Source organism: Prionailurus viverrinus, chromosome B1 (assembly GCF_022837055.1).
Source record: "Prionailurus viverrinus isolate Anna chromosome B1, UM_Priviv_1.0, whole genome shotgun sequence".
NCBI classification, from domain to species: Eukaryota; Metazoa; Chordata; class Mammalia; order Carnivora; family Felidae; genus Prionailurus; species Prionailurus viverrinus.
In genome coordinates this window covers 82855077-82863555 of record NC_062564.1, presented here as the reverse complement: position 1 = coordinate 82863555, position 8479 = coordinate 82855077, and the positions used below count along the sequence as shown (strand labels likewise).

The 8479-nt window shown below is 39.2% G+C and overlaps 1 pseudogene; it reads right to left on the bottom strand.

Moving 5' to 3' along the window:
* Positions 1 to 7393: 7393 nt before the first annotated feature.
* Positions 7394 to 8236, bottom strand: LOC125164408 (60S ribosomal protein L6-like; annotated as a pseudogene).
* Positions 8237 to 8479: the final 243 nt, after the last annotated feature.

Below are 8479 nucleotides of genomic sequence, written 5' to 3'. Positions count from 1 at the left end.
AGAAAGGAGAGGGTTTAAATCCCATTAAGACTGTAAACAAGGGGAGGGCAAAGTCTGCAACTCCACAACTCAATACCTGGCGGTGCTCTGGTGGGAAGGGTGAATCCTCAGGAACAGAGTGGGGTCCGGGAAGTCCTCAGGCCACACGGGGAAAAGCAGTTCCACTGCTGGAAGGACATTTGGTAGAGACTGTTGAAGCTACCTGGTCCCAGCACACTGCAGAAAACGGCCACATTCACTGGTGCTGGAATAAGGCTGTTAAGGGTGAAGCCTGGTGCCAGATGTGTGTTGTGATTTTCCATAATCCCTGAAATGCTACTGCTACACTATCTCGCAAACTTTTTCTGGGGCGGGCTGGCACCTGGCCGCAGTCTTGGGGCACCGGCAGCAGCAGGGTCCAGCAGGCATTCCTGGGTGCAGCTGGCATTCGGCCATTGCTCAGTGAGACCCTCCCACAGAGGGGCGGAACGGGCCAAAGCCACAGTCCTTCAGAAGTAAGGGGCCAGGGAAAACAGCCGCATCTGAGACAAAACTCAGGAGACAGGTAATGCCTGGGGCTTGGTCACGGACAGTGAAGAAGTGGGGAGTGGATGAAAGCTGAAGACAGAGGACAGGTGTGCGATTGCTGATCGGAGAGAACAGAGTTCCCATACTAGAGACTGGATAGCTGGGTGACGCCATTTTCACCACTCCCGCGCATGTGCATACACACCTACAAGCACTGTAACAATCCACCCCAGTAGGCTAGCAGCGCCATATAGTGGAGAATGGAGCTGTTACACTGAGCCCCGCCTGAATGGGCCAACCTCATTCTTTAAGAACACAAGTCTCACTGCCTACTTAGATTATGGACTATAAAGTGCTACATAGTCTGACTTCTAGGAGAAAACAAAGTAATTTCAGTCCTATTTCAATCTGTTAGCAGGTCCATCTACTCAATTTTCTTTCTTTCTTTTCTCTTTTATACTATATTTTTTCTTGAATACAGAAGGAAAAAAATTCATTTTTATTTTAAGTTTTTATTAAAAATATTTTTCTTTAATTTTTTTACTATATTTTTTGCTTTTATGTAAATTTTTTCAAATTCTATTTTACTTCCATCATTTTATTTTAGTCTACTACAATGTATTCACTTTTTCAAATTTTCAAATGATTTCTTTTCTTTTCTCTTTTTCTCTTCTTCATTTCTTTTCTTTTTCTTGACTACAGAAAGAGAAAAAAATCCTTTTTTATTTTTAATTTTTATTAAAATATTTTTCTTTAATTTTTTTCCCTACTATATTCTTTACTTTTGTGTAAAGGTTTTCAAATTCTATTTTACTCCCATCATCTCATTTTAGTCTACTTCAGTGTATTGATTTTTTTCAAATTCTCAAACGATTTCCTCCCCCCCCCACCTTTTTTTGCTCTAATCTGTCAAACCACTTTCAATACCCAGACCAAAACACACCTAGGATCTAGCATCATTCATTTGATTTGTGTGTGTGTGTGTGTGTGTGTGTGTGTGTGTGTGTGTTTACTTTTTTAATTTTAATATTTTTTAATTTTAATTTTTTCATTTTAATCTTTCTACCTCATTAATTCCTTTTCTCCCTTCAAAATGACAAAACAAAGGAATTCACCCCAAAGGAAAGAGCATGAAGAAACGACAGCCAGGGATTTAACCAACACAGATACAAGCAAGATGTCTGAACCAGAATTTAGAATCATGATAATAAGAATACTAGCTGGAGTGGAAAATAGATTAAAATCCTTTTCCGCAGAGATAAAATAAGTAAAAAATAGTCAGAATTAAATTAAAAATGCTATAACTGAGCTGCAATCATGGATGGATGCAGCAGTGGCAAGGATGGATGAGGCAGAACAGAGAATCAGTGATATAGAGGAAAAACTTATAGAGAATAATGAAGCAGAAAAAAAGAGAGAGATTAAGACAAAAGAGAATGATTTAAGATTTAGATAAATCAGTAACTCATTAAAAAGGAACAACATCAGAATCATAGGAGTCCCAGAAGAGGAAGAGAAATAGGGGTAGAAGGGTTATGTGAGAAAATCATAGTGGAAAACTTGCCTAACCTGGGGACAGACACAGACATCAAAATCCAGGAAGCACAGAGGACCTCATTAGATTCAACAAAAAATGATCATCAACAAGCCATATCATAGTCAAATTCACAAAATACTCAATCAAGGAGACCATCATGAAAAGCAGCAAGGGAAAAAAAGTCCCTAACCTATAAGGGAAGACGGATCAGGTTGGCAGCAGACCTATCCACAGAAACTTGGCAGGCCAGAAAGGAGTGGCAGGATATAGTCAATGTGCTGAATCAGAAAAATATGCAGCCAAGAATTCTTTATCCAGCAAGGCTGTCATTCAAAATAGAAGGAGAGAAAAAGGTTTCCCACACAAACAAAAATTAAAGGATTTGTGACCACTAAACCAGCCCTGCAAGAAATTTTAAACCAGACAGAGACCCCACTAAAAAGGAGAACTATAAACCAATTTCCCTGATGAACATGGATGTAAAATTCCTCAACAAGATATTAGCCAACCGGATCCAACAATACATTAAAAAAATTATTCACCACGACCAAGTGGGATTTATACCTGGGATGCAGGGCTGGTTCAATATCCACAAAACAATTAACGGGATTCATCACATCAATAAAAGAAAGGACAAGGACCATATGATCCTCTCAATATGTACAGAGAAAGCTTTTGACAAAATACAGCATCCTTTCTTGATAAACACCCTCAAGAAAGTAGGGATAGAAGGATCATAGCTTCAGATCATAAAAGCCATATATGAACAACCCAACGCTAATATCATCCTCAATGGGGAAAAACTGAGAGCTTTCCCCCTAAGGTCAGGAACAAGACAGGCATGTCCACTCTCACCACTGTTATTCCACATAGAATTGGACGTCTTAGCCTCTGCAATCAGACAACACAAAGAAATAAAAGGCATCCAAATCGGCCAGGAGGAGGTCAAACTTTCACTCTTCGCAGATGACATGATACTTAATATGGAAAACCCAAAAGATTCCACCAAAAAACCGCTAGAATTGATTCATGAATTCAGCAAAGTTTCAGGATATAAAATCAATGCACAGAAATTGATTGCATTCCTATACACCAACAATGAAGTGACAGAAAGAGAAATCAAGGAATTGATCCCATTTACAGTTGCACCAAAAACCATAAAATACCTAGGAATAAATCTAACCAAAGAGGTGAAAAATCTATACACTGAAACTACAGAAAGCTTATGACAGAAATTGAAGAAGACACACACAAAAAAAGGAAAAAGATTCCATGTTCCTGGATAGGAAGAACAAATATTGTTAAAATGTCAATACTACCCAAAGCAATCTACATATTCAATGCAATCCCTATCAAAATAACACCAGCATTCTTCACAGAGCTAGAACAAATAATCCTAAAATTTGTATGGAACCAGAAAAGACCCCGAATAGCCAAACCAATCTTGAAAAAGAAAACCAAAGCAGGAGGCATCACAATCCCAGACTTCAAGCTGTACTACAAAGCTGTAATCATCAAGACAGTATGGTACTGGCACAAGAACAGACACTCAGATCAATGGAACAGAATAGAGAACCCAGAAATGGACCCACAAACATATGGCTAACTAATCTTTGACAAAGCAGGAAAGAATATTCAGGGAATAAAGACAGTCTCTTCAGCAAGTGGTGCTGGGAACACTGTACAGCAACATGCAGAAGAATGAGCCTGGACCACTTTCTTACACCATACACAAAAATAAACTCAAAATGGATGAAAGACCTCCATGTAAGAAAGGAAGCCATCAAAATCCTCAAGGAGAAAGCAGGCAAAAACCTCTTTGATCTTGGCCACAGCAACTTCTTAACTCAACACGTCTCTGGACACAAGGGAAACAAAATAAAAAATGAACTACTGGGACCTCATCAAAATAAAAAGCTTCTGCACAATGAAGGAAACAATCAGCAAAACTAAAAGGCAACTGATGGAATGGGAGAAGATATTTGCAAATGACATATCAGATAAAGGGTTAGTATCCAAAATCTATAAAGAACTTCTCAAACTCAACCCCCAAAAAACAAATAATCCAGTGAAGAAATGGACAAAAGACATGAATAGACACTTCTCCAAAGAAGACATCCAGACACATGAAAAAATGCTCAACATCACTCATCATCAGGGAAATACAAATCAAAACCACAATGAGATACCACCTTACACCTGTCAGAATGGCTAACATTAACAACTCAGGCAAGCAACAGATGTTGGCGAGGATGCGGAGAAACAGGATCTCTCTTGCTTTGTTGTTGGGAAGGCAAGCTGGTGCAGCCACTCTGGAAAACAGTATGGAGGTTCCTCAAAAAACTAAAAATAGAACTACCCTACAACCCAGCAATTGCACTACTAGGCATTTATCCACGGGATACAGGTGTGCTGTTTTGAAGGGACACATGCACCCCCATGTTTATAGCAGCACTATCAACAATAGCCAAAGTATGGAAAGAGCCCAAATGTCCATTGATGGATGAATGGATGAAGAAGACATGGTATATATATATATACACAATGGGGTATCACTCAGCAATCAAAACGAATGAAATCTTGCCATTTGCAACTATGTGAATAGAACTGGAGGGTATTATGCTAAGTGAAATTAGTCAGTCAGAGAAAGACAAAAATCATATGACTTCACTCATATGAGGACTTTAAGAGACATAACAGATAAACATAAGGGAAGGGAAACAAAAATAATATAAAAACAGGGAGGGGACAAAACAGAAGAGACTCATAAATATGGGGAACAAACTGAGGGTTCCTGGAGGGGTTGTGGGAGGGGGGATGGGCCAAATGGGTAAGGGGCACTAAAGAATCTACCTCTGAAATAATTTTTGCACTATATGCTAACTAATTTGGATGTAAATTTAAGAAAATAAAAAATAAAAGAAGTTAATAATAATAATAAAAAAGAATCTATTTCTTAGAACAATTATTGTGCCAGTCAGGGTCTAGTCATGAGATAACCATACCACTCATTTGAACAGAAAGAATTTAACATAAAGAATTTGTAACTAAGTATAAGGATGTCGTTGAGTGGGTCATTGAACAGATAACAAGAAAACCCTAAGGTAACTTGATAGGCAAAAGGAACCCTGAAGTATCAAGGAAATAGCAACTGAAGGAAGCAGGTGCTACCCTTAGGGCTGACAGATGAATCTGGTTCTGAAAATGTTTGAAAAACCAGTTGACCTGCAGCTGCAGGATGGCCATGCTCTAGATGGGTTGAAGAGGCACTGCTAGTGGGATGCACACAGAAATCAACAGCCTACAGTTGCAAACCTTCAGCTCTAAGAGGAATACGCTAAAAGAAGCAAACCTTCAGCTATGAGAAGATCTGAGGATCTCATGTGGAACATGGTGACTATCGGTGTTATTATATAATTGGAATTTGCTAAGACAGGAGAATTTAAATATTCTCACCAAAAAGGGGGGAGGGAAGGGAAAATATGTGAGGTGATGGATGTGTAAATGTACTCAATAGGGGGGGATCCTTTTACATTGTATACATATATGACATGCACTTTAAATATCTTACTATTTTATACGCCACTTATATAAAGCTCAATAGAGCTGAAATTTTAAAATAGAAAAAGGCAGGGCTCCTGGGTGGCTCAATGAGTTAAGCATCCGACCGAGTCTTGATTTCGGCTCAGGTAATGATCTCACAGTTCATGGGTTCGAGCCCTGAATCAAGCTCCGTGCAGACAGTAAGGAGCCTACTTGGGATTCCCTCTCTTCCTCTCTCTTTGTCCCTGTACTGCTCACATGCTCTCTGTCTCTCTCTCAAAATAAATAAATAAACTTTTTTTTTAAAGGCATGCAAGGACCCCCACAGGAAATGAGCACAACACGGCAGTTCCTTCTTCATCCAACAACTTCATGGTTCTTTTCTCACTCCCCTGTTATCAGAGCCAAATAAGAAGACAACTCTCAAAATTTGCATTTCCAAAATCCAGTCCAGTATCACACAGCAGAGTCCAGGAGGCTGAGTTTGAAGTTAAAAGTAAAATTATGTGAAAACTGACACAGTTGATAAATGATTAAATTTTTTTGCAATAACCCCTTTTAGCACCAATATGTTAATACATGCTTAATGAATAATTAAATACTAAGTTCCCATTTCTCAAGAGAGTTGATAAACATGTGAATTGCACAAAATATTTGTGCAGGCTGTATGTAGAGATAAAACTAATCACATAAAAGCTGGAAGAAATACATATGCTGAAGGTAGAAGCATCTAATTCAAAAGATAATGATTTTTTTTAGAAAACCGTACCCAAATATCTCAATTTCACAGGTGCATCTGCAGAAAATGTGTTTATTTATCACTCTGAAGCATGCATTTTCATTGAGATCAAATTACTTTCCTTCTAAATTGATTTCATTCATTTTTTGGAATCCGAGTGTTCCTTGTATCCCCATGGAAAGGGAAGTGATAGCTGTAATATGTTGGTTTCATTGGCAAAGGAAAATGTCTGTAAACAGTTAAAGGCTGCCATTTTGTAAAAGTTTAATCACATGCTTCATGCAGTCAGTTATTTCTATTATGGTTGGGTTTCTTTCATTAAATTCACATAACAAAGTAAAGCTTTGGAAGGTCAGTCTGTTGAAGATAAGTCTACTGTATGTTCAGTTAAAAGTTCAACACTAAATATACAATTATTTGTTTTTGCAATATTAATGTGGATACAAATTTAGCAGAGCCCTGTACATCACGGGTAAAGTAGTGGTCTTATTAAATTAAGAAACTTACAGAGAAAAATACTCTTGGAGTTGGCTCTGGCACACAAATACGTTATAATTTCCTCCAACAAACTGTCAATAGTCTACCATTTGAAATAGAAACTACAGGGGCGCCTGGGTGGCTCAGACGGTTGAGCCTCCGACTTCGGCTCAGGCCATGATCTTACCCTTTGTGGGTTTGAGCCTGCGTCAGGCTCTGCGCTGACAGCTCAGAGCCTGGAGCCTGTTTCAGATTCTGTGTCTCCCTCTCTCTCTGCCCCTCCTCTGTTCACGCTCTGTCTCTGTCACAGAAAACAAGTAAACATTGAAATAGAAACTACAGATGTCAAAATTTATAAACATTAAAGTACTATAAAAATTTCATGATGAAGCTTATGTTAAGTACCGAAATGTATTTTTGCAAGGTCATAAGTGCATTCTCTCTTTGCTGTTCATCCACAGATTTTAGAAATGTTTCAGCCTTTAAGAGAACTATTTTGTAAATCAACCTACAAGTCCTGTAATGGCATTGAATATTTTCTTCTTATTTTTAACGGATCAGTTATTTAATTAGGTTCTTTGTTAAGAAATTTAGAACACCAATCTGTGAGGGTAAACTCCATTCTGGAGAGAATACACAAAGCAGAGGTAACCCTGAAGCTGAGGAACAGCTTTGATTTCTGGCAGAATTTGCAAGTCCACAGCTTTCTCATCAACCTTGCGCTGCTCTGTAATCTCATATTTCTCTTTCTCTGTGTCGAAGATGTCACATTGCAGGTGTCTGGGTTTACACGGCTTCCTCTTCTTAAGGTAAGCATCGGTGAGATGTTTGGGGATTTTCGCACTGCTGGTATCAATTTTGGTGGAGGTGGCAATGACTAATTTCTGGTATGTTCTACGAAGAGGAACTCGATTGAGGGACAGAGGTCCGGCCGCAAGTTAACAAGCCACGCTCAGTTGCTTCAGGAAAACCACCCTGTTGCCTCTGTGGTGCCCAGTGAGGACGATTAAAGTGGTCCCTCGCAGTTTCCTCACCTGCTGACTGAAAGGTGTTTTGCCATGGCTCAGCAGCTTCTGAGCACACCTCCTGTAGGATGATGCCCAGGCATTTTGCGAAGTTTAACCACTCAGACACCACCATTCTTGCCACCACCAACTGGTTTTGTGACAGTAGCAGAACTTCTTTTTCTTTTCAAGCCTGGATTTAGCTGCTGAATACTTCCTCTTGTACACAGCCTGTCTCGAATACATAGCCGATTGGGAGTATCTACCACTTCCTCTGACCAGGACAGGGTCTTGGCTGCAGTGGGGCTTCCCCTTCTTTGACGGTTTAGCCTTGAGGTTGCCCTTCTTAACGTTGCCACCAGCATCAGCCTTCTTGGCTTCAGGTTTCTTCTCCCTAGTATCCGGCTTCTCAGCTTTTTCACCCAGCATCTTGCAAGATGGGAAAGAATGGCATTGAATATTCTCTGAAAGAACTCTGCATTTAAGAAAAATGTTTGGAAATCTATTATCAAAATGTCCAGTGAATTGAAGCCAAAAACTAGTTTTTGCAATAGCTGCAAACAAAGGCAAATTTATCCCTACAAAAACGGGGACATGAACAAATTAAATGATGAGGCCTCAAACAGTGTGCAAGATTTAATTTTAAAATTCTGTAAAAGGCTTTGAAATGAC